The 26,973-nt window shown below is 47.6% G+C and overlaps 1 long non-coding RNA gene across 1 annotated transcript; it reads left to right on the top strand.

Annotated features, from left to right (window-relative positions):
- Window positions 1-3,858: 3,858 nt before the first annotated feature.
- LOC143273840 (uncharacterized) lies at window positions 3,859-26,973 on the top strand. Its single transcript, XR_013052043.1, has 2 exons — window positions 3,859-4,165; window positions 26,050-26,973. It is a non-coding gene; the product is annotated as an uncharacterized LOC143273840 (long non-coding RNA).

Below are 26,973 nucleotides of genomic sequence, written 5' to 3'. Positions count from 1 at the left end.
GCCTGGAAGATGGCTTCACAGAGGGGCCAACAGTGAGGCCGCCCCTCCACAGTGCCCCTTGGAGAACAAAGTGGAAGGAGGCCAGGGTGGAGAGGAGAAGCAAATCTCCCAGGCGCAGCTCTCTCTCTTTGGCTGCCTCTGGCAGGACCCTTTCTCCCTGTTCAAAACCGATCTAGAAACAAGTAAGAGGGTTTTGTTTTATTTTGTTTTCCTCTCCTGCAGATGTTTTCTATGTCCCTTTGGGAAGCAATGAAACAAGTACTCTTGTCTTCCTGAATATTTTCATTTAGGACAAAAAATGTGGGGAGTAAGAATGAATCCATGGGGGTGTTGATGCAGGGGGTGGAGAGTCTTTCCTACTCTTAATTAACTTGTCAACCAAAACAAAGAATGCCTGGAAACCAAAATGAGAGAGAGAGAGAGAGAGAGAGAGAGAGAGAGAGAGAGAGAGAGAGAGAGAGAGAGAGATACCAGGCAAACTAGACTAGAGTTATTTGTGGGTGACGGGGGCTGCAGTTTCTTCTTCCACAGCAGCCTGCTTGCCTGCTCTAACTACTAGGGAAGCAGTCAGGAGCTGGGAAAGGACAGCAGAACCCCGAATCTTCAGAGCCGAGTCAATGGAAGGTGGCTCCCATTAGAGATGGAAGTGGATGAAGCTCCGCCTCACTGAGAAGATGGACGGTTCAGCATCTCAGGACTCGGATAAGTAAGTGGATGGGTGGCAGGAGGGAGGGGTGTCCGCCAGGCTCCCCTATTAATTAGGAATGTGAAGTGCCTCACTGAGGTTGAAGGGACGTGAGTTAGGGACAATGGAAGTCTGAACAAGGAGATAATGGGATGGTCATCCAGGCCTTGGGGATTAGATGACTCAGCAGAACCACCAAGGGTTGGGCTGATGCGTGGCAGAGCGCAGAGTGCCGCTGTGGCGTGGCGTGGCACTGAACGGCACTGAACGCAAGATGGGAAGGCAGAGCTAGTCAGGGCAGCAGGCATCCTACTGGCCATGCAGAGAAAGTGATGGCCAGGCCTAGAGTGAAGCTGGGATGGAAGGCAGAGGTGGTGTGTGAGGTTGCTGGGTAGCGACAAGAGCCCAGTGGTGGCTGATTAGGTGGGTCACACAAAGCATCTGTGCTGAAGTCCTCTGTGGTTGTGGAGAAAAACTAAAGAAAACACCGTGGAAGGGTGGGGGACACCGTCCCAATGGCACAACCGTTTGTCTGCACCCTCGGGCCACTTTTCTCGCCGACACAGCTTCCTCCCCGAAGAGGCTGTGTGCTCTGTGCAGGAGCCCTGTCCAGCTAATAGGTCTGGGGCCAACATGCTGAAGGCATCCAGTGAAGGTGTCTCTCCCTGGTGAGAATTTATAGAGGAAGGAAGATGGAGCTGTGGCCCAGCTGGTGGCCGGCCTGTTGTCCAGGAAGCAAGCTGGGCGAGGTGGTGCACAAATGCAACCCCAGGACCTGGGAGGTGGAGGCAAAGGGGTCAGAAGTGCTCAAGGTCAACCTCGGCTGTCTCAAACAAATCAACAGAAAGGGGAAAAGGACACCATGGATGAGAAGAATCTGCGCATGCCAGTGTCGGGCATTGTACTGGGCCCCGAAGGTACAATGGGAAGAGGGTCTTCGCAGATATGATCAAGTTTGAGGTCGTGAGATCTGAACATTCTCTGACACCATCCAGGGATGTGCTAATGCAGTCTCAGTGTCTCTGGGGAAGAGAGGAAGAGGGAGAACCGGTGGGGTAGAGAAACTCACACACACTCAGTGCAAAGACAGCAGGAGGTGAGAGGGATGCTAGGATACCCACAGCCTAGGGATGCTGGAACCGTGAGAAACTGCAGGAGACAAGGACCAGCTTCTCCTGTGGAACCTTCAGACGGTGAAGAACCCCACTGTCACCTCCCTTTCACTCCAGTGACACTGATCTCAGCCTCTGGGAGAGTAAGCGTCTGTTGCTCTAGGTGCCAAGCGTGTGTGAACTATTACAGAAGCTGTGGGTGATCAGTACCGACATAGCCTCGGAGGGTACGATGGCTGGAGTTGCTGCAGCTGTCTTGTGATCACCACGGAACAAGCCTGAGGACAAAATCCAACATCCTGCATGAAGCAGAGCAGAAAGACCTGTTGAACGAGTCAATCATCAGGCAACCTTCCATTTACCATGGACTATAATAATAAACGTTCCTTTGTTAGGTCCTGGCAGTTGGACACTGTGTGACTTACTGCCAAAAGCATCCTGATTGATAAAGCTTGTCCTAAAGGGTGGGGAACCTATGACTCAGGAGCAGCAGTGAAGACATTGGAGGGGACTTGACCCACTTTCCAAACACAAAGAGAACATCTACTGAGTGGCTTTCCTTTGACTGTGAAAAGGACCTGAAGAAGGTGGGGGAGCTTGGGGCTTGGTTAATTATGCAACAGGCTGTTCTGAGGGCCTGAGAGTTCAGGAAGAAGGGAGGGGGAAGGGGGAGGGAGAGGGGGGGGAGGGAGGGGAGGGGAGGGAGACGGGGGAGGCTTCTGAAGGACTTGGGAGAATCTGCACAGAGTGTTATTGTGATAAGATCGGACAGCGCATGGATGCAGTGGGGAAGAGGAAGGCTCATTCTTTGGACAGTGACCAAAGAAAATAGGTATGAGGCTGGATGGTTTAAACAGCCCCAAGGCTGCCAGGAAAAGCCTTTTACAGATGCCAGGCCTAAAGTGGTTTTCGACTTTAGTGCTCACACAGCAACTCTTGGTGTTTGTGAGGCACGTCAAATTCCCAACTCGGTAGATCTTGGTAGGATCCATAGTCCACGTTTACAATGACTATCGGGAGTAGGTTAGCTGTAGCTGATCCACGGCATGTTTGAGGTACTCCGTCTACAGAGCCACTTTCAATTTTTTTTTGACACCAAAATCTCCAGTAAATGTACATCTTCAACGTAAACCACATGTAAATACCCATCTCTGTCTCTCCTCCCTCTGTTTCACACACAGAATCATATGCACAGTCACACACACACACACACACACACACACACACACACACACACACACAGTAGCCTGTATGGAAGGGTTTAGGTACCATATTACAATGTACATGTGACCCTTTAGTCAGATTCCAACAAGTAGATCTTGGTCACATGGCCAGCTATAAAGGGATGGGAAATGGCAGTGCCCACAGATATAGGGAGCACTGTTTGACTCCCCACATCAGACGGATGATGTGTGCATTTAACTGGGGCCAGCTTTCATAAAGTGACACCCCCCGACCCCCGTACATCTAATATCATCTGATGCTTTCCTATTTTTTTGCTCCATTCTGCCTTCTGGTTCAGGGTACCACTTTCCATACTCACATGGCTTTCTGTTCTACTCAACCTCACTCAGTTGGGAAGGGGGTGCACATTTGTTCAGAGGGGTAAGAGGTCCCTGATGTGAGGGGCTCTCTTTTCTTTGCTTGTCCTGCACCCCATCTTAAGGCACCAGGAGTCGGTGGCCAGCATCCTTGCTCTCAGGCCTGTGGTAGTGAAGCAGAGGGAAGAGCAAGGCCACAAGGGACCTTCCTCCCCAGTGGGGACAGAAGGGTGTCTGTGACCATCACAGCACACAACAGCTTTCTTTGGTATTCCAATTCAAGAGTCTAGAGGAAACTCACTATGAGGGCCAAAGGACTTAGCTTTGCCTCTGCACTTGGATAAGACACACAGCCTTTCCAGATGTGCTGACTGGCCAGGCTGGACACAGGACATGCCGCTGCGTGTTCATATAAGCTGTGATTCCATTTCTGCTCCACACTGGACACAGGAAATGCCGCTGCATGTTCATATAAGCTATGATTCCCTTTCTGCTCGACACTGCCTGGATGACTGTTGGGTTAATGATTCCTGTCTTCATCTGTTGCTACACAGCACAGTACCAGAGACTAGAGACTTCATTAAATCTGTAGATTTATCTCTCACAGTTCAGGAGACTGAGTGGGTGGGGCTGTGTGGAGACAGCAGGGGTCTGGGATTGCTCATAGTGAGGTCAACCAATGCAAAGACTTTTAGCCAAAGGCAGGAGGAAGCCCTCTGGTGAGGCCTTGTCTTTTTCTCCGGATCTCTGGTGGCCTAGTCACCCCTTCAGCACCCTTCCTCTTAACACTGTGACACTCACCGGCAGTTGAAAGGACACAACCCCAGGTAAGCCTGGAGCAAGGCCTGAATGCTGGTCCTTTCCTCTGTCTCAGATGTCCCTCAGGGAAGGACAGAAGCCATGTGGAAGGAAAAGGAAGTAAGAGGCGTGTGAGGGGTGCGGCTCAGCCGTAGAGAGCTCATCTAGTGTGCACGGGGCTAGAGTTTGATCCTGAGCTCCCGTAAGCCAGGCATGGGGGTGCGAGCCTCAAATAGCACTCAGAAGACAGAGGCAGGAGTCACCCTTGGCTACCTAGCAAGTCCCAGACCAGCCTGGCTCACATGAGAACCTGTTTCAAAAATAATAAAAATAAACCAAGAATATTACATATTCTAAATAGATTGGGGAGTTGGGTTTCATGACGGGGAAAATGCTAAGTGCCATTCGGGAATCACAGACTAAGGATTTCTCGTGCTAGACAGGTTAACACTCAGCACTTGGATGGAAAAAATCAGAGCGGCAGGTGTTTAGGAAGTCGCCGAGAGTCGCTGAACCACAGAGAGGCTGGAGCAGCTTGGCATCCATCCTCACCCTGGGTAATTTGAACCCTCAGAGTCTGGGGAGGCCAGACTGCAGTCCAGCATTCTATTTTTAATTCATAGCATGGAGATAAGAGTTAAATATAAAGCAGATTAAGGCTTCCCTTAAGTCTCCTCTACAAAAGAGGGACTGGAATTAATCCACAGGAATACTCTGTGGACAGCTCAATACCATCATTTCCTCGGAATAAAATTAGAAGCAGAAAACTGTGTCCTTATCCTTTTGACATCCAAGAATTATCACCATCAAAGCCCCACAGCCCATGAAATTATTTCACAGATTCTTTTCGTGGGATGGAGCAGCCTCATTCCGTGATGACCTGCGGTTTTAACAGAAGGCGAAAGGGGAAATAGTTCTCTCAACTCACAGGACCACTGGTCCATACACGGGCCCATTAACGGCATGCTAACTCATGCGGAAGTCATTAGACCATCACAGATGCACACCTGCCGAGCAGAGCACAAACACGAGCGCTTTGGTTTATCTTGGAAGTTTGGGTCCCTTGAGTGTAAGGTTCCAATCAACACTTGTAGCCTGTGTGCCCTGTGTGCCACGGCTGAGCAGAGGTACCCCGTCCCAGGCTGGAATATTTTTATCTTAAAATGTATTTATTGTTTTTTGTTCTCTGTGTTAGTGTATGTGTGTGAGGTGGAGGCATGTGGTACGTGCACACACACACACACACACACACTTGTGGGTGGGTACAGCCAAGGGCATTCATGGAGGCAGAGGAGGCATCCTGCTCCACCAGGCTGTACTCTTGAGACAGGGCGTTTAGTGAGATGGGCAAACCCTAGTGATCTTCCTGTCTCTGCCTCCACAGTCTTGGGGTTTTAATACGTGCAGCCGCACCCATCTTTTTACAGGGCAGCTCACGCAAGTGACCTTATCCACAGAGCCATCTCCCCAGCCCTTTGTTTAAAATTTTTAATCACACCAATATTCTCTTTGGAAATTAAACATCAAATAGGAAGCTAACCTGGCCACGAGAACGTCTGTGACTGGCTGTGCGCACTGGATTGCACAACAGCCGTAAAGTGAGAATGAAGACAATCAGCTCAGGAACAGCTACCCTGGGCTTGAACCCCAGGCCTGCCAATTACTGCGTGACCTTGGGCAAGTTGCTTAATCTTTCTGGGCTGGAGTTTTCACTTGTGTAGAAAGGAAGGCAATAATAGCCCATGCCTCCAGTCAGGATTAATTGAGAAAATAAATGCAAAGAACTAAATGGGCTCCCGGCAGGAGAGCGAGCACTGGCCGCGGTTGGTGGTCGCTAGTATTGTGCTTTAGCAGATGTGAGGGAAACAGGTCTGGGAGGGGCTTGGGTTCTGCTGGTTTAGTCCAAGACTGCTGAGGTGTGCAGTCCTGGGGACATGGCCGGCCTGCAGCTGTGACAGACAGAAGCACACTCCCTCTGCAGGCTGGTGGTGCACCACGCCCAGCCCATATCATCTGCGGTGTGCCCTTTAGATATTTCAGCAAGCCAGAATGCTTTCCCAAATACTTCCGTGTTTGGGTGATAGTTTTAGGGGTGCAGAAAAATCACAAAGCAAACCACATGAAGACAAAGACAGAGGGATTCCGTGTGCCCAGAAAAGTACACCAGCTCTTTATAAGGCCTGGTATAAGGAGAAACTGTATGGATGGGGAATATGAGGATACAAAAAAATGAGAAAAACACTTCTCCATCCTACGTCGTTTGCAGTTAGTGGAGGGCCAGTTCATGGGAGACAAAGGCAGAGTAGGTTTGTGGTGTCTCCAAAGAGGGCCCAGGAGACAGGACCACATCAGTGTGAAGCCCGAGCAGGGCATTTCCTGGGCACACACTCAGGGGCAGCTGCTGCCTGCTGAGGACTCTCTAGGTGTTGGGGGTGGAGCAGGAAAGAGAACCCCCTACCATCAGAGAGTGGACACTTCAGTGGGCACAAAGGTATCAGCAAGCAGAAAAGGCCACACACACACACACACACACACACACACACACACAGGCACATGCACAGTGGGGGGGGTACTGTAGAGACAAACACCACAGTGATGGTGACGGGTGACGGTGAAAAGGAAGCCAGGTGCCTCTCAGTGTGGCGTAGAGGCAGAACATCCAAGAGAAGGGGAGGAGAGAAGTGGAAGACCACCGAGAGCCCGGGAGGGATGGCGGGCGTGTAGGATGTGGTAAAGGCCTGGGCAAGCAGGCGGTGCCAGGGCTAACACCACAGCACACTTGTTCTGAACAGTGTCCAGGAAGCCACAGCCTTACTGCGTGCAGACTCTACAAGCAACAAACCTAGGGAGAAAATTGGAGCAATGGTTGTCGGGTAAGGGGATGGGGAAACAGAGGGGCGATGAAGTGAAGGGGCACAAAGATTCTTCACATAGGAGCATGGTGACAAGGTTTACAGTCTAGTATGGGATACTTCCAAATTGCTGAGAGAGTAGATGTAGCACAGGCTGTCCTCAACTTCGCAATTCTCCCGCCTCAGCCTTTATCCTTAAACGCAGTTCTCTTCGCCTCAGCCGAGAGAGCCTGCCTCTGGCCATGCTGTAAGCATTTTGCTTTTGTTAGTTCTCTTCTGGTGGCTGCAACTGAAGCCATAGAGCACAGGAATGAGTCAAACACAGAACACAAGAAAACTGCGTGTGGTTGCAGCTTCAAAGGAACACGACACTAAAATGGCGGCACATACATGGTGTGTCAACGCACAAGGTTCAGTTCCTACCTCAAAGGGAATGTGAAAGAGAAAGAGAGAAAAGGAGACTGGGGTGGGGGTGGGGGGGTGGCAGACAGGGAGAGGAGGAGGGAGGGAGAAGGGGGAGATACTGATTTATTCTGGAGCCAACTGTGAGTGGGACTATGGCCTGGTAAGATTCATGTTCCCTCAAACGCCATGTTCCAACCTGAGAGCAACTGTGTGAAGTCTCTACAGAGCAACAGAGCAAGGGAGGTTATAGACTAAGGTGCTTTTCAAACTCACTGGTGGAAACATCAGGAAGGTGGGTTACAGCAAAGGTGGAAATCGCAGGTCTTAGTTAAGGTCACTGTCGATGGGATGAAACACCAGGAACAAAGCAACTCGGGGAGGAAAGGGCTTCTTCAGCTTATGCTCCCGTATCAGAGTTCATCATCAACGGGTCAAGACAAGAACTCAAACAGGGCAGGAATCTGGAGGCAGGTCCTGATGCAGTGGCCATGGAGGAGTGCTGTTTACTCACTTGCTCCTCAGGGCTTGCTCAACCTGCTTTCTTATAAAACCCAGGACCACTAGCCCAGAGGTGGCACCACCCACCATTGATCACTAATTATGAAAATGCCTTACAGCTGGATCTCAAGGAGGCATCTTTCCAACTGAGGTTCCCTCCTCTCTGATGACTCTAGTTTGTGTTAAGTTGACTTAAAACTAAGCAGGACTAGACCTCAGATAGTTTTTGATGACATATTTAGTTTTTAAGTTAGCAGATGCTAAGGGTCTGTTTGTTCATTCGACAAAGATACGTAGACTTCATAATCCTGAGGATGGTAGGTCACACGTAGAGGTGAGCAAAGAATGACTAGAGGGTCAAAAATAGTCGGAGATAATTTTCCCCCAATCAGTAACATTCCATCTTTCCCAAACAAACTCAGCCTTGCAGAGTGTTTGACACAGTGTAGACTTTTTCTGGGAATTTCAGTTCACAGGTGAAAATCATGAATAGGAAAAACTACCTCTGGAATTCCCTTAGGCAGGTTCCACAGGAAACAAGCAGGTACCATGCCTGGGAAAGTCTAGGCCATAACATTTCCCATGGCTTTTGTTAGGTACTAGATTAAGTCAGTGGCTTGCATTTAGAGGCAATATTGTTTATAAAAAAAATCTCGCAAATGCAGGTTAGGTTGCAGAAGTTTTTGAAATGGTAACTAATTAGGTGCATGTACTTCAGTGGCCCACCTCATCCTTACCATTTCATCTGAGCATCCGTTGCACTAGGGTGAGCATCTGAGGACCTGGGCTAAAATGGCCTTATTATCACCTGCCCTCCTACTCCCTTGGGAGTACAGAAAGGCAGCTGGGGATTCTCAGACATCCTGAAGATGACTCCATAGGCCAGAGAAGTCTTAGGTGGTCAAGGGTAATATGTAGTTTGTGAATCGGGGCCTTTGGGTGGATTCCTAGCAGTGGGTACTGGCCAATGTCCAGAAACAAGTCCCTCCTCCACTGAGGTGGTGACTGGGGAAGAGCTAGCACCAGGATGAGATAAGAACTAGGCTCTCCCCTGAGGAGGAAAAGAGAGACACGAATGGGAGAATCCTGTAGATGCCCAAGGATATACTAGATACTAAAGAAGAAACGACTGAGCTATTTCTAGATAATATCATACACTGCCTATCAGAACTTGAAAGCTAAGTTTGTTTGGTTATGGAAAAACAAAGGTATTTCTATCATATGAACAGCACTATACATTATGAGTATACTTGGAGCCCCACGTCATGATCCCTAATAAGGAAATGGCTGACACAGTCTCTGACAATTGAAATGGTTCTTTCTTTCTTTTTCTTTTCTTTTTTTTTTTTTTTTGGTTTTTCGAGACAGGGTTTCTCTGTGTAGCTTTGCGCCTTTCTTGGAACTCACTTGGTAGACCAGGCTGGCCTCGAACTCACAGAGATCCGCCTGGCTCCGCCTCCCGAGTGCTGGGATTAAAGGCGTGCGCCACCACCGCCCGGCGAAATGGTTCTTTCTTTATGCTTTGAAAGGCGTATTGAATTTTTATCTCTTAAATGCATGTAGGGCATTATCTTCACAGTCTTTGTTTCTTTGCACCTATGCTTCTCAAAAGAAGTAGGCTCAAAGAAACCGTAGTATGCTTGGATTTGTTACACATAGAGTGTGCCCACTGAACCACATATACATGAGAACTCACCAAAAGCCCATAGGAAATGAGAAAACTTGATTTTCTACTTCATGCTGGGCTGAGGATGTGGCTCAGTGGGTAGTTTGCACACACCAAAGCCCTAGGCTCTATCTTCAGCATTGCATAAACTGGGCATGTTGGCACATACAGGTGATCACACCATGTGGGAAGTAGAGACAGGAGGGTTAGAAGTTCAAGGTCATCCTCAGCTATGTAGCAAGTTTGAAGCCAGCCTAGACCACATAAAACCCTGTTCCATGCCCCCTCTTCCCCGAAAAGCCCTTTAAGCTTAATAAGTTCAACACCCTTCTGGATTTCTTAAAATATTTATTTATTTAAGAGAAGAGGCTAGGCTCCCACATTGCTCAGGCTGGATGGAAACTCCTGGGCTCAAGCAATCCTCCTGTCTCAGCCTCGGAGGAACTGGGACCGCAGGCACTCACTGTTGTGCCCAGCTTGCCTTTCAATGAAACAGAATCTTCTCTCATTTGGGTTCTAGGCATTTCTAACTCTACAAATTCCTCTAGAATCATGTTATGTTTCATCTTGTCACTCAATTTTAGATAAAGCATGCTATTCCCTAAAGATCTGCAATAAAAAAAATGGTTTATGAGTTGGACTGGTCATCCAAAACTAGGGTTGTGTGTTGATGTCTTTTCTTTTTTTTTTAATCTGATTTTGTCATGGAATATCTTGCTTACTCCGGCTATGGGGATTGACAGTGTTGCTGGGTATAATAATCTGGGCTGACACCCTGGTCCCTTAGTGTCTAAAAAAAGTCTGTCCAGGCCCTTCTGGCTTTCAGAGTCTCCATTGAGAAGTTGGGTGTAATTCTGATAAGTTTGCCTTTATATATTAATATGTTACTTGGCTTTTTTCCTTTGCAGTTCTTAATATTATTTTTTTTTCTTTTTCTTTCTTTCTTTCTTTCTTTTTTTTTTTTTTTTTTTTTTTTTGGTTTTTCAAGACAGGGTTTCTCTGTGTAGCTTTGCACCTTTCCTGGAACTCACTTGTTAGCTCAGGCTGGCCTCGAACTCACAGAGATCCGCCTGGCTCTGCCTCCCGAGTGCTGGGATTAAAGGCGTGCGCCACCACCGCCTGGCAATATTCTTTCTTTATTCTGTATGTTTAGTGTTTTGATTATTATGTGGTGAGGGGACTTTTTTTTTTTTTTTTTTGGTTCAGCCTATTTGGTGTTCTGTAAGCTTCTTATACCTATATAGGCATGTCCTTCTTTAGGTTGGGAAAGTTTTCTTCTATGATTTTATTGGGTATGTTTTCTGTGCCTTTGAGCTGGGTTTCTTCTCCCTCTATCCCTATTATTCTTAGGCTTAGTCTTTTCATGGTATCCCAGATTTCCTGGATGTTTCGTATTAGGAATTTATTGGATTTAACGTTTTCTTTGACTGATGAATCTATTTCATCTATCATATCAACCCCTGAGACTCTCTTCCATCTTTGATATTCTGTTGGTGATGCTTGCATCTATAGTTCCTTTTCAATTCCCCAGATTTTCCATTTCCAGAATTACCTCAGTTTGTGTTTTCTTTATTGTTTCTATTTCAATTTTCAAGTCTTGAATTGTTTCCTTTACCTGTTTGATTGCTTTTTCTTGGCTTTCTTTAAGGGATTTATTGATTTCTTCCAACTTTTTGTTTGTCTTGTCCTTGATTTCTTTAAGGGAATTTTTCATTTCCTCTTTAAGGGCCTCTATCATCTTCATAAAGTTATTTTTAAGGTCATTTTCTTGTGTTTCAGCTGCATTGGGATGTTCAGGTCTTGCTTTTGAAGGATCACTGGGTTCTGGTGGTGCCATCTTGCCCTTTCTGTTGTTGAATGCATTCTTACACTGGTGTTCACGCATCTGTTCTTCCAACTGGTGTGGCTTATGCCTGTGCCTATGTAGTCTGCTGGGGTTGCAGGGAGGGCTGGACACAGAGAGGATGTTCAGGTATGCAGGGTTGGGCAGCGGAGTGAGTCTTGCTGGGACAGAGTCCAGAAGGTAGTGGTGCAGTCTGGAGGCAGGTCTCTCACCTGCTTGCAGGCTGGTGGGGACTGCACCAGAGCAGTGGAGTCCACCAGAGTTGGGGGCAGGGCCCAGCTGCCTTGCTGGTGCTGGGATGGGAGGGGGAGGGGCACAGGATGTGCCCTGGGTTTAGGATCTGGACTTTGGGGCAGTCCAACTGGGAGGCCAGTCACTCACCTGTTTTTCCAACTGGTGTGGTTTGTGCCTGTGTCTATGTAGTTTGCTTGGGTTGCAGGGGAAGGCTGGCCACACACGGAGGATGTTTGGGTGCGTGGGGTTGGTTAGTGGAGTGGGTCTTGGAGGGACAGAGTCTACTGGGTGGGGGCGGTTGTGGTGCAGCCCGGAGGCAGGTCTCTCATCTGTTTGCAGGCTGGTGGGGACTGCCTGGGTTGATGTCTTTATATGAAGCAACAGAACATGGGAAGGTTTACTGAGTCACATGGTATTGAGACCCTGCTTGACTCTGAAACTCAGATCCTGGAATCTAAACCACTATGCATTAATTGTAGCTTCATCTTCAGGGATAAAGGCTACTGGTTCACCAGTGGACAAAAGAGCTATCCTTGACCACCCCAGCCTGGTGCTCCAGAACTTGTGCTGAGGCCTCCCCTGGAGAGGCAAGCAGCAGGAGGTTGCATCTGGTGTCGAAGAGGTTCTGCTAAGAACTACTGAACTGGGTAGAGCAGGAGGCGAGAACCACCTGTGCGCCCCACAGCGGCACACGAGGCTGTGAAAAGGTTGAAACTGAGAACAGATCTGTTAGAGCAAGTCAATTAGTGTCTCAGGGCCACCTCCACAGGGAGAAGGCAGCTTCGCCCAGTGACCTGACATGCTGGCACGGCTGCTCAGGCTTCCAGGGCCCAGAGGAGAGAGAATGAGCAGAGCAGGCTTCGGGGTTGTGGAGATGCCTGTGTCCAGAGAGCATGTCCCGTGTTCACACTCTGGCAGGCAGCCCAGAAGGGGCCAGGCCAACTGTTAGGGCTAGTACTTGTCTGTTTAACCTGTGGATACCAGGAGCAAAATCCTAGCTTTCTAGTTAGAAGAGCGTTTTCCAAGCTAAAGGTCGTGTGAGTCTGAGGTCACTGCCAACCAGACAGGGCTGAAAGGATGGCAAGCGGATACAGTGACTCCCGTGAGAAGTCTGGGGTCAAGTGTAAGTACCAAGTTCAAGGCCCAGAACCCCCGTTCAAAGGCCATGATGTATAGTGGTACATACTTATAATCCTAGCTCTGGTGAGGGGTGAGGGGTGAGGTGGGGATAAGGAGATCACTAGGTCCGCAATTAAATCGGTGGGTTCCAGGCCAGTGAGAGTCATCATCTCAGAAACAAAGCAGGCTGAATTCCTGAGGAATGACACCTGAGTGACCGCTAGCCTTTACGTGCTCACGCGCATATGCACCATCCCCCACACGTGAAAATGAACTTTTGCGTGGATGCGGACACACACACAGGGGAGGGGGAAGGGTCAGTGTGGATGCTTTATGGCTAGCAATACTTATAACTAGAATTATGGTGCCAACTAGGAATGCCTAAGCCATACTCTGCTCAGTGTCAGATTACAGAGCCTAAAGCATCTGGAGACTCTAGACTGAGGAGAGAATCAGTCATTCAATGCTGAAGAGACTTGTCCAAAGTGTGCACCTATCTCTTGGCATAACCAGGGATAAAGCCCACAGGCCAACTGTATAAGGATTCCACAGTACCTGACAGCTTTGCCTTGTTCCACATCCTGTCACCAAGCTCCTGCCCCGAAGTGTCTGAGAAGGATGTTTTGAAAGCTCTGTTTAGAGAACAGTTGTGGCTTTTAAGATGAAGAGTAAGAAGGCAGAGGCAAGAGGTACGCTTCAAGTTCACATCAATGTGTCTAGGAAAACAAACACGACTGCCTCCTAATTATACACCCACTCACACCAAACACAAAATGGTATTTAGTAGAGAATGAGTGTCCATCATCAGGAGAACAAACGACAAAAAATTCTGGTGAGGATGTGTGGAACACACACACACACACACACACACACACACACACACACACACACACGGGCACTTATATACCACTAGTCGGAATATACATCTGTCCAGCCACTATGGAAAGCAGTATGGAGATTCTTGACAAATCTAAACGCAGGCTCACCATCTACCCAGCCACACTCCTCCTAGCTACATCCCCAAAGACTCCAAGTCCGACCACTGAGAAACCTGCACGTTCATGTTTATTGTGGTATTGTTTACGATGACTGAGAATGGAAGCAGCCTAGATACCCATCGACAGATGACTGCAGGAAGAACATTCGTTCACACACACAATGGAATCGTTGAACTGTGAAGTCATGAAATTGTGACATTGCAGGAAAAGCAATAGAGCAATGTGCTAAGTGACTAAGCTGCATGCAGAGAGAGACAGATGAGGAGTCTGGATGTGTGTGGTGAGGGGACAGAGAGAGGGAGGGAGAGAGAGAGGATACCAGAAAGGGGACTATAGGAAGGGAAAAGAGCTGAAAGGAGAGGGGGAAAGAGAATAATAAGATACAAGTGACCAGAAAGCAGAAGTCAGGCTATTGGGGGAGGGGATCAGTGTGTGGGCAGGGGAGGGGGGATCAGTGTGTGGACAGGGGAGGGGGGAATCAGTGTGTGGGCAGGAGAGAGGGGGGATCAGTGTGTGGGCAGGAGAGAGGGGGGATCAGTGTGTGGGCAGGGGAGGGGGGATCAGTGTGTGGGTAGGGGAGAGGGGGGATCAGTGTGTGGGTAGGAGAGAGGGGATCAGTGTGTGGGTAGGGGAGGGGGGATCAGTGTGTGGGCAGGGGAGGGGGGATCAGTGTGTGGGTAGGAGAGGGGGGATCAGTGTGTGGGTAGGGGAGGGGGGATCAGTGTGTGGGTAGGGGAGGGGGATCAGTGTGTGGGTAGGAGAGAGGGGGGATCAGTGTGTGGGTAGGGGAGGGGGGATCAGTGTGTGGGCAGGGGAGGGGGGATCAGTGTGTGGGCAGGGGAGGGGGGATCAGTGTGTGGGCAGGGGAGGGGGGATCAGTGTGTGGGTAGGAGAGGGGGGATCAGTGTGTGGGTAGGGGAGGGGGGATCAGTGTGTGGGCAGGGGAGGGGGGATCAGTGTGTGGGTAGGGGAGGGGGGATCAGTGTGTGGGCAGGGGAGGGGGGATCAGTGTGTGGGTAGGGGAGGGGGGATCAGTGTGTGGGCAGGGGAGGGGGGATCAGTGTGTGGGCAGGAGAGAGGGGGGATCAGTGTGTGGGCAGGAGAGAGGGGGGATCAGTGTGTGGGCAGGAGAGAGGGGGGATCAGTGTGTGGGCAGGAGAGAGGGGGGATCAGTGTGTGGGCAGGAGAGAGGGGGGATCAGTGTGTGGGCAGGAGAGAGCAGGGGGAATCGGTGTGTGGGTAGGGGAGGGGGGATCAGTGTGTTGGCAGGGCAGTGTTGGGGGGATCAGTGCATGGGCACAGGAGAGCATGGGAGGCAGATCACTGTGTGGGCAGGGGATGAATAAGAACAAACATATGCCTGGAAAAGCCACAGTGAAACCCAACTGTATGCTAACCTAAGATTAATTAAAAATAATAATAGTAGAAATCAAAACTAAAGAAAACAATCAAAAGCAACAAGGACAGTGAGGAGGTAAAAACACAACACACCATGGAGGAAGACAAGAAGAAAACACAACACATCGTGGAGGAAGACTAGAAGAAAACACAACACAAGCCAACAGGCCCTCGGAAGAAGTTCCTGGAGATACGGGTAGAAGGCTGGGCCAGAGGTCCCTTCCTTTGCTGTACATTGAGAAAAACAAACAAACTCAAAAGTGGTGAAAGAATGCATGTTCGATATATAATATGTAGAATTTGGGTATAGAAAGACAGACAAGTGTTGCATTTAAAAATGCAAATGTTTGGCCGGGCAGTGGTGGCACACGCCTTTAATCCCAGCACTCAGGAGGCAGAGGAAGGCAAATCTCTGTGAGTTCGAGGCCAGCCTGGTCTATGGAGCGAGCTCCAGGAAAGGTGCAAAGCTACATAGAGAAACCCTGTCTTGAAAAACCAAAAGAAAAAAAAAAGCAAATGTTAAGGAGTTAATACATGTACAACAAATAACACTTACAGATTAGTAAGAAATAGACAAACAGTACAGAAAGAGACGTGTTAATAACGGGGGAGAAAACTAACAGATAAGTGCATCTAAATGCTGGTGAGACCATAAAAGGATGCTCATTTTGCCCCGCTGCCGGGGAGACACAAAGGAAAACAATAATGATAGGCTTTTGGTTTGGTTTGGTTTGGTTTGGTTTGGAGTGACTCACTCACATACTGCTGTTTGACATTTAAGCAAAAGTTAACCACACACACACACACACACACACACACACACACACACACACATACACACACACACACATACACACACACATACACACACACACATACACACAAACACACAAACACACACACACACACACACACACACACACAAAATTTAAGCCCAGAACTCCTACTTCTGGGAAATCCAACAAGACACAGATAAAACATGAAGGGACAGTGTTAACAAACTGGCTATCCAATCATCTCTGTGTTCACGAGGGATTGGATCAGCCCCCACCCTTCTGGGGTACCAACATCTGCAGAGGCTCAAGTCCCTTATATCATGCTGTTTGCATGCTGTCAGTAATCTCCAATATAAATGCAATATTGTGCTGTTTGAAGAATAATGGCAAGAAGTGAGTCTATATATGCTTAGCACAGAAGCAGTTTTATTTTCTATTTTCTGTCTGCAATGATTGAAACCCAAAACACAGAACCCACGGGTATGGAAGGGTGACTGTATTAATATTTTCTTCCGCACATCAAAAGTTCCCATAAATACATTTAAAAATCATAAACTGAGAGAGGGCAGCTGCCACTCACAAAAGGATCCAAAGATTAGTATCCGGAACCCCCGTTTCATGTATGTGAAATTGCCAATATATAATTTCTAGCCTACAAAATGGCAATTTCATATGCTTACGAAGATTTTTTCTGAATCAATGAGAAAAGGACAACTCACCCAAAAGAAGAAAATGTACAAAGGATACGAATTTAAAAATGAGGAAAACCAGTGGCAGATAAATGTTTAGAAATAAACTTTTCTCACTAGAAATCTGAGGGCAAAATAAAAATGATCATGAGGTAGTATTTCATATTAGAAGGTTGGGGGAAAGTGAAAGATGAAGAAATGGGAAGTCTTTTTTGTTTGTTTTCTTCTGAGACTGAGTCTCGCCACCCTCTGCAGGCTTCCGGGGACGGAACTAACTAGAGCGGTGAGGGAATGAAGAAATGACAGACACAGAGACACAAAAAAGCTGGGACTGGGTAGACCGGCTCTCTGATGGAGTAAGAGCAGCAGCCTGGAAGCTCAGCATGTGGACTACATACAGCTGAACAGGGAGATGCGTTTATTATGTAGATAAACGGGGATCCAGGGCTGTTATACACAGCGGAACAGGGAGGTGGGCTAGCTGACCTCCTAGGAGCAGGCTCTGCAAGGGAGCAGTCTCCGGGCCATAAGCATCCAGGGGAGAAAGCTACGGTGGACATTTTCAGCACACTCTATCAACATCCACACAGGGGCCAGAGAGAGGCTATGCCATCTCCCTATGAGCCACACCCAGGGAAAGCTTTGCCACCCTCGTGAGTCTGAGGCACTGTGGTCCTAGACATGGCCCTGCCCATGTCAAACAATACACCTTCACTCAGAACTTCCCTAGCTCCCTACAGGGTCTCCTGTAACGCAGGCTGTCCTTGACCTCTCTATGTAGCCCAGGCAGTCCTTGACTTCACTGTGTAGCCCAGGCTGTCCTTGACTTCACTGTGTAGCCCAGGCTGTCCTTGACCTCCCTATGTAGCCCAGGCAGTCCTTGACTTCACTGTGTAGCCAAGGCTGTCCTTGACTTCACTATGTAGCCAAGGCTGACCTTGAACATCTGTTCTTCCTGCTTCTACTTCCCATGAGCTGGAATTACAGGTGTGTGCCACCTTGCCTGGGTGTGACATGGAAATTCTTGCAATATAAAGGCATAGAAATCAGTACAAATTTGTCTATGCCATGTGCAGTTCTAGAATGCACTCTTTGACCTTTCACCTTCATTTGTCTACGTGAAAGAAACATATCTAGGAAAGATTTATGGAATACTATTTAAACTAGTGCAAATTAGAATATAAGAATGATTCACACTTTATAGTAAAGAGCACATACACAGAGATAGATGCCTCTGAAAATTAAAGAACCAATTCTATGTGTGTGTTCTCTTTGATTTTATAATCCCCTGAGTCCAATTAGAGGTGTGGGACCATGTACTGGACCATGGTCAACCAGTGGCCATATTCTCAAGGAGAAATAACTTTGCCTCTCCTGTTGGCTGCCAATTGCTCCTCAGCTCGGTCGTGTGAGCCCTTCCCCAACGCCTTGGGCTGCTGATGGGCTTGATCTTGTGTGGATCTTATGCAGATAATCACAGCGGCGGCGGTAAGTTTCCAAGTACGATGGCCATGTCATGTCCAGTGGAATATTTATAACTTAAGAAATAACAATTTCAATCGAGACAGTTCCACAGACAGGATGCTTGCCACAGCATTGTTTCTAGAAGGGATCAGTGACCACTGTTAGCAGAGAGGCGTGAAAGCCATGTTTCCTGCACGCAATGTACTTCACTCAAATGTGGTTCATTGTAATCGGCACAACTGAACTCTTATTTTCCTAAAAGGAATGTGACACCAGATTAGTGTGCTCTGTTGTTGAAGTGATGAGCTATGTGATATGTGGTACACAGTGCTCTAAGACTGGCTGTGTCATATTTCCTCATTTGGAAGCAGGTGACGTCATAGGTGAATGTTCCCCCACTTGTCTCATCCTGTTTATTAATGATCCGTTGTGTTCCTTCTGCCCCTTCTGAGTCTTTGAAGGTTTGGTCTGAAGAGTCTCGTATGAACCTCTAATTCTTCTGTGGTTCTGGCTGGAGCCCTGAGGTCACATAATTTCTCAGGAGAGTAAATGATGACATCAAGGTCTTTCGCTTTGATTTAGAATGAAACAGAACAGTCCTTATTAATGATCTTTCTCATCTGTTTATGTGAGTGGGAATTGTCGGAAGGCAGCTTTCCCTCTGTCCTGCTGGGAAGGGACAGGTCACTCCTCTGTGTGGTTTCTTTTTTCAAGAGCTCTGTTAGCGACTTGTCACCACGATCCTGGGTGAAGCCAGGAGGGAGATGGAGTTACAGTCATTCTAACACATTTCTTCTAGATGTCCAGGAACCGGGGCAAAAGTGCGGACTCTGTGCCCAGCCACTCTAGCGATTCCAATCTTAGACAATGGCCAACAGTGGCCTCCACATCCACTGGGCCGTCTCCACGAACTCTCTTCCTTATGAACAAGGTTCACAAAGATTGTTGCCCTGCCATGAAGAGCACACCGTTATTAGAGTCAAGAACCCTCATTTGGTCCTTAAAGACCCTCTGTCCTCCAGGCAGATATTTTAAGAGCTGCCTCTATGGTTCAGACACACAGCCTGCTAATGTTGAACAGCTGGGAAAGGATTGTTCCTGCATCACACCAGGCCATCCTTCCAAAACCTTTCTCATCCAGAAATAAAATTTCATTTCTTAGGAGGAAAATGGAAGGGATTTCTTTATCTTTCTTTTCCCCTTGTAATGTTGAGAGTATCTCACTGTGGCAGACTGGATCAAAATCTCCCAAAGGGATGCATAGACAAAGGGAGATGTCTGAAGGGTCCTGAAAGCAGGCCACACTGTTCTGGCTTCTGCTTCCTGTCAGCACCTCTGCGGGAGGCGTGTCTTCAGACAGGTGATATTAGGAGACCACACACACAGGCTTCACCAGCCTGGAAAAGGAGGTCAAACTGATAACCGCCATCCCTACACCAACATTTGTAAACTGCTCCCGCTTGAGTGTTTTAAAGCATTTTTTGGTCAGTTGAGAACAAAGGAATGCCCTTTTGGGGGTTGGAAGAAAACAAGTTAACTTCAATTGCTTCCCCTGCAGTGGCCAGCTGATTCCTGAGGTCTTTTTTTATCCACAACTGTTTGGAAGCTGGAGCGTGTTACTGGGAGGCTGGCTTACCTGAGGAAGTCTGACTCTGGGCTCACTAAAGAGCAGGACCTTTTCTGGTGGGTCTGTAAAACCCGGAATCCAGTCCCTAGAGGCAGGTTAGCATTGGATGTCAAAAGTGCCAAGTTAAAGAAGAAAGAGGTTTTGATTTAAGCTATTCTAATGTGTAATATGAGTGCACACCCAAACGTTTATGCTACCCCAGAATGGAGCTCATCTACTGTCCTCAGAGACAATCTATTAAACTCCACTTTTGGGGGCTGAAGAGATGGCTCAGCATGTAAGAGCACCAATTGCTCTTCCAGAGGTCTGAGGTTCAATTACCTAGCACCCACATAGCAACTCATAATCATCTATAACTCCAGTCCCAGGGGATTCAATACCCTCCCTCATCTCCAAGGGTAGCAGGCATTCACATGGTGCCATACATGCCGGCAACATGCCCATATACATAAAATAACAATCACAAAACAAAAACCCCAATTATGATTGCTGTAGCCTCTGTAGAACCCAGAACCTCAAGTACTAACTAGTTCCTCTCTTGAGGAACAGAACCAATATGACCAACACAAATATCTTAAAACTATTAAATCAGAGCCAGACGGTGGTGGGGCACACCTTTAACCCCAGCATTTGGGAGGCAGAGACAGGCAGACTTCTGTGAGTTCAAGGACAGCCTGCTCTACAAAGTGAGTTCCGGGACAGGTTCCAAAAGAGGAAAAAAAAACAAAAACAAAACCCCCAAACACAAACAAAAAGAAAAAACAAAATAGTAGCAACAGCTAAATCACACCTGAGAGGTTGAGAACCCAGTAACTGATACTTGAGGACGGTGCCTTAGCAGCCAGAGAAAAGCCCACGATGGCCTTCTAACCTCGAAGAGGCCTAGAACCCAGAATCTGGCAGCAGCTCGCTCGCTTGCTCCACGGGGCTGAGTGGCTGAGCCGTCCTGACCTGGCACTCTAGCATGGGAAGTTCTGGGAGGTTTGCTGGCCCTCCGTCAGTGCTGGAAGCCTGGGGCACACAGGTTCAGGTATCCGTGGAGGAGGAATCAGAAACAGCAACAGGGCAAATCAGCTCCGCGGTGAGTAGGGAGGCCCTGGTTGGCACAGGGTGAGCGATCTTCCTTCTGCCAAGCTCCTTTTTATCTGGGCGGCCACCAGAAGGCACCGCCCACATTTGGGGGGTAGGTCTTCCCACATCAGTAAAGGCAATTAAGACAGTTTCTCAAGTGAGGCTCCCTAATTAGGAGATTCTAATTTGTGGCAAGTTGACATTGAAAACCAACCCATCACAGCTCCTCTGGAAAGGAAATAGTATTGATTTCCCCCCTCTGGTTTAAGTAAGTGCCCGAACGGTCACAGGGAAGGGTCTGCACTGAGAAGTCAGCCCCACAGAGAATGGGGAAGGGGATGCTGTGGACTGAACTGAGCGTTTTTGTTTTTGAGTTTGTGCATAGATGCACTCTCCTACATGTGGAGATAATTCCTATGAGGGGGAACTAAAGACAGTCAAGGGCATGTGTGGGAGCTTAGTACTCATGAGCAGAAACTGCAGAGAGCGTGCTATCTCCTGAACAAAGGGTTCTCTGAGCACACGGAGAGAAGGCAGGAGGCCTGAGGACGCAACCTTCAGACCGCACTTGGATCTTGAACAACCCGGCTTCTAGAACTGCGAGGAATAAATGCTTGTTGCGTGCACCACAGCAGTCTGAGGAGTTCTGTCCCAGCCGTCCTGGCTGACCAACACGGGGCCGTCCCTTCAGACTCTCCCACATTCTGATTTGAAATGCTGTAGTGACAGCACCTGAGTTCTCTGAGAGACAGACGAAGTGGGTCAGGACACAACGTCCTTATGTATGTCATGTCCACGGATTGTTTTAAAGCAGAGGCAACTGAGAAACAGCCAGGGTAAAGACTTGGATGGATTCTGTGAAATCAAGATGGATTCTATGAAAGAAACTGGACTGGGGCCAGCAAGATGGCTCACTGGGTACAGGTGATTGCCATCAAGACTGATAACAAGAGTTCCTGGTGAAGCACGTGGGAACACAGGGTGAGAACGGATTCCTGGAAGGTACCCTCTGACCTACACATGTGTGCTGTGGCATGTGCATGCGCATACCTGTGCAAGCACACACCGACACACGATAGGTAAATAAATGTGTGGTTTTTGTTTAACTCTAAGAATGGAACTGAACGGCCAAATTTTCCTCCCTGGGGATTTCATGAGTCAGAGAAGCTTAATTCCTGCCACAGAAGAGGAGAGCAGAGGATGCTGGGACACCCTGCCCAGGAAGAACTTTAGCAACTGTTCTGACTCCTGTCCGTTCTTCTAGACACAGTCATTTCTTCTAAAAGCCCAGGCGCGCTCCCTCAGCAACCTACCACACACACCCCTCAACCTTGCTCCTGTCCCTCTTTACTGTGATGTCCCCACAAGTAAGACAGCATCTTAGTAAACCCGTGTCCCTTCCCTGTTAACCACCTGCTTACCAACCGGTTTGTTTCACAGATCAGCTGAGAGTTCCCCTTGGCTTTAGATCCACTTGTCATCTGGGACAAAGGGCCCTGAGCTATTGGAACCACCTTGGCATTCCGAGGAGCAGGCCAAGGTGATGGCTGGGTCTGTAAACTGCTTGCCTTTTAAGCAAAAAGACCTGACTTTGGTCCCTAGAGCCCGTAGTTTTTGTTTTTGTTTTTTTTTTAAAGACAGATGTGTCCTTCAGCTTTTGGTCTTACCATCTCCCTGATTGTGTTTGGAGAAGTATGGAAAGTGAAGGGCTGGTGACTGAAGACGGAGGAGAAGGGTCAAGACACCCGGGAGGCCCTGTGCACAGTGCTGTGGGACTTTGTAGGCACATTACTTCTTCTGGGGGCCGTTCCTTTTTCTTATATTCCTCACCCTCTACCGCTGCTCACGGTAGTCACACTACCAGGCTCTTGGCCATTTCCCTAGCCTTGGCTGACTCGTTACTGAATCATAACTCAGCTGCCCAGAATGATATAAATCTGTGATTTTCTTTATTCAGCAGCTTTTATGCAATGGAGGGAAAACACTTCCTTCTAGAAAGTGAACAGACCATTGTTATCGGTCTCCTTCACAGACCTTGACATCCTTGTTCATAAAAGACAAGTACAAACTGGACTTCTAATAATTAATAAGATATTTAAGCCACTTATCCTGATCTGGAATAACAAAGTTGAATGGCACATTCTTGATTTTTTTTCTTTCCAGTTGATAAAATGTGTCTATAATTTGGAGAGAAACTCAGTATACCGTGATGAATTCTACTGGACAGTATTAATTATCAGGGTTTTCAGAAGAACCTTCAAGAATTACACTAAGCTGACAGGGACAGATAGGGTTGAAAGAGTGCCCACCTAGCATGTTTGAAGTCCCGGGTGCGATTCCTAGCACCATGTAAGTGGAACTTGGCGGAGCTCACCTGAAATCTCAGCACTAGGTCATCTTCTGATACATAGTAAGTTCTGTCTCAGCCTGGGATACAAGAGAGACTAGTTGGGATACCTGTTGCTAGATAGTGTCTTCTATCTATCAACATGACAGGGTGCACTCATGAAATCTCAACAATATGATCACCTAAACAAAACCTGAATAATGACCACATCAACTGACATGCCACTGTGGATGGGGGAAATTTCAAAAGGCCCCACATCCAAATGAAGAGCTATAGACAATCAATGGCTGCGGAGAGAGGGAGAATCAGTCTTCTCCAGGGACTAGTCCCTAGTAGGTCATCAAATCCCAAGCGGTCAGCTCTAAACACTTGTACGAATGAGCAACACTAAATAGACTCAGCAGTGGTGTGTGTGTGTGTGTGTGTGTGTGTGTGTGTGTGTGTGTGTGTGTGTAATAATGAAAATTATAGAATTTGAGAGGGAATGATGAGAGAGAGGAGTGGGAATAATTTAAATGCAATAGTCATGTATGAAATTCTCAAAAACTGTAAATGAGAGAGAGAGAGAGAGAGAAAGAGAAAGAGAGAGAGAGAGAGAGAGAGAGAGAGAGAGAGAGAGAGAGAGAGCCTGTTTACAAAACAAAACAACACAACAAAACCTCCTCTCAGCTGGTGTACTGTGTTGTTACCCTTTGTCTACCCAGCTTGGGTGGCTGTCATAGTCAGCCAGGGCCCCCTCTGCTTTTCCAATATAGTAAAAAACCAATGGAGAGATGCAGACTGCCCCCTGCTGGTAAAAATGGGTCAATATGCCTGGCCACCAGGATGGCCTCTGATAGCCCTGGCTCCATATCACTATACCAACTTCAAAATAACTCCAAGAGCTTTAAAAACTTGTTTTTAATAAATGAGACCGAGGTGCTAGAGAGAAGGAAGTCTCCTGTGATCTGGGTGAGGTTCCCAGCACCCATGTCAGACTGCTCACAACAGCCTGTGACTCCCGTGCTAGGAGATCTGATGCCCTCTTCTGGTATTTAGACACACACACACACACACACACACACACACACACACACACACACACACACACACACACGCATGCACACACGCACTCATGCATGTGCACATGTACACACAGCAATAAAAATAAATCTTCAAACAAGTGAAACCGAGCAGTGAAGAAAGAATCAAGCAGGTTTTTCTGAGTCATACTCAGTCTCACCCATCTTCCCACTGTCCTTTCCAGTCAAGTAGATCACTAGGTTATTAAAATCTAGAGCCCTCTACACCAATAGCGGTTGCCCTATCTTAGGGGCCTAAACCTCTTTTATTTGTGTGGACACACACACACACACACACACACACACACACACACACACACACACACCTCTCTTCCTGCAGTAGTCTTTGACAACCGAGTCTCATGGGTGGCAATGTGGCTGCCCTGAGTCCTGAGACTTAAGACTCCCACACTGCTGCTTAACCCCTGGCTCTGGCATTTAGTTAGTTGTGAGATTTAGACAGGCAACTAATCTCTTGGACCTCGTTTGCTAAAATATAAACCCAATAACGCATAGCCCACAGGTCGTTATGAGGATTAAGCAAGATTATTATTTCACGGCGAGTGTTTCCACATGAGTGTTACAATTGGAAGGTGTAACAAAGGAAGGCAGAGGTGAGAGCTGGATACCCACTTAACCATTACTAGGCATGTATTGGGAGCCAAACACCCTGGAGGTTAGCAAGAATTAAACATTAAACTTAAGACACTCATCATGGCATTAACATTATTACAGTTGCTTAATATTTAATTCGCAGTGTTCTGTAGGGGACCAGACTGTGGAGAATGTAGATTTAGGCCTCCGTGGACTTCTTGAGTCCCCAAGTAAAATGCATACATAGTGAAAACTTCTCACAGACATGATGGGAGAGTCACTTCGTACAGTAGTCTCAACGCACTTCCCAGCAGTGCGGACACTGCTTTAAAGCGCTCAACATCGAGCTTCGGGACGTTTGGCTCCTCTGGGAATGATGGAAGCATGTTAGTAAAGGTTAGTTTGTAGTTTGTGCCGCTTTTCTGCTCTAAAGGCTACACTATTGACAAAGATAAAAAGCTGGAATCCCCGAAAATTCACCAAAATTGTTCAATGAAGCTCAGAAATTCTTTAGTTCCTTTTAATCGATATTTTATAGCATGTGTCTCAGTTAAGGTTTCTATTGCTGTGATAAAACACCATGACTGAAAGCAAGTTTGGGGAAAGAAAGGTTTTGTTTTGCTCACACTCCCACATCCTAGTCTGTCATCAAGTCAGGGCAGGAACCTGGAGGCAGGAGCTGATGCAGAGGCCATGAGGGAGTGCTGCTCACTGGCTTGCTCCTCATGGCTTGCTCAGCCTGCTTTCTTAGACACTCTAAGACCTACCCAGCGGCAGCACCACCCAAGTGGGCTGGGCCCTTCCAGAAAATGCCCCAAAGGCTTGCCTACAGGCCTATCTTCTGGAGGAATCTTCTCAGGTGTAGTTCTTTCTTCTCAGATAGTTATGGCTTGTGTCAAGTTGAAAAACAAAACAAACAACCAGCAAAACCCAGGACAGTCTGTGTTTGGAATTTTTTTCTGTGACTCCTCAGTCTTTCGTCCACTTTGAGCTCTGTCCCTCCTGAGTGTGTGAGGTATCAGAAAGCGTCAAACCCAAGTCACAGGTTTTGGGGCTTGTTTGGGAGGGAGAACTATATTATCTTCCTTTGCGTTTGTTTTGCTCCCAGCAGGTTTCTCTTTGCTCACAGCTCACAGGGTGTATATTTAATTTAGTGAATTGATTTGGTTGCATGGCAAACACTGCTGAGAACCTAAGAAGGCAAGTCACACTAGAAAAAGCCTTTCAAGACTCCAGGCAGCTGTTCAAACATTGCTTTTCCTGTGTTTCAGGAGGGAAAACAGTGGTGAACAGAATAGCTGAGTACACAACACTGAAGAGCAAGACGGCTGCTTCCAACCACTGCAAGAGAAAGCCGTGAGACCCACATTCTTCAGAGCATGCCACCAGAGAGTGAGTGTGCTCTACCTATCTAGTCATCCGAACTGGGCCAGGTGAACCTGCACCCAGAGGTCACCCCTTGGTTTACACCCTGCCTCACTTCTCTGGGAGGATTCCTCTTTTTAGCAGGACTAAGAAGCCAAGAGAACAGCTGGGACAGGACGTTAGCACAATGGTCCTGATGGGAACCAACTCTTGAAAGCCCCGAGGAGGAGGAGGAGCTAGTGTCTCCCAGTGCAGAGAGTGACACTCGTGGATGGGCTCCATGAAGTGACGTGGGGTCTCCGACACCTGGGTTACTTATGGTAGTCACCATGGCATCGGTGGGAGAATCCCTACTGCAGATTCCTGCCGCCAAGGAACTCCTGTGCTCACAGGCCTGCTGCGTCCTCACTTACCCCCAACCCAGGCACCTCTCTATGACTTCCTTTGTGTCCCAGCTGAATTCTTCCTTCTCTTTTACGGTTATAAAAATGAAAAAAAAAAAGGCAACATCTTTCTCTCCACGTCAACATTTCTCAGTGTTTTACCAAGGGCTTCATAGTAGCTCACCCTATTCATTTAATGAAGTATGTTTCTAACAATAAAACAGAATTGTGAATGATCACGTATCTATGCCATTTAAAATATGAACCACATAAAGCATGTTTTATGTGTAAAATACAGTTCCTATTCTAATTAGTTAATTAATAAGAATTCTGTACATTTTCATATTGTAACTTTTTATAATCTCCAAAACTCTCCAAATGGCTGTTAGACAAATGACCATCACAGCTTCTGTTAATATATGAGAAATAATAAACCTCATTAACGTC

The sequence above is a fragment of the Peromyscus maniculatus genome, chromosome 6 (genome assembly GCF_049852395.1).
Source record: "Peromyscus maniculatus bairdii isolate BWxNUB_F1_BW_parent chromosome 6, HU_Pman_BW_mat_3.1, whole genome shotgun sequence".
NCBI lineage: Eukaryota > Metazoa > Chordata > Mammalia > Rodentia > Cricetidae > Peromyscus > Peromyscus maniculatus.
Note: the sequence above shows the minus strand (reverse complement) of the source record. Positions and strands in the feature narration are given on the sequence as shown.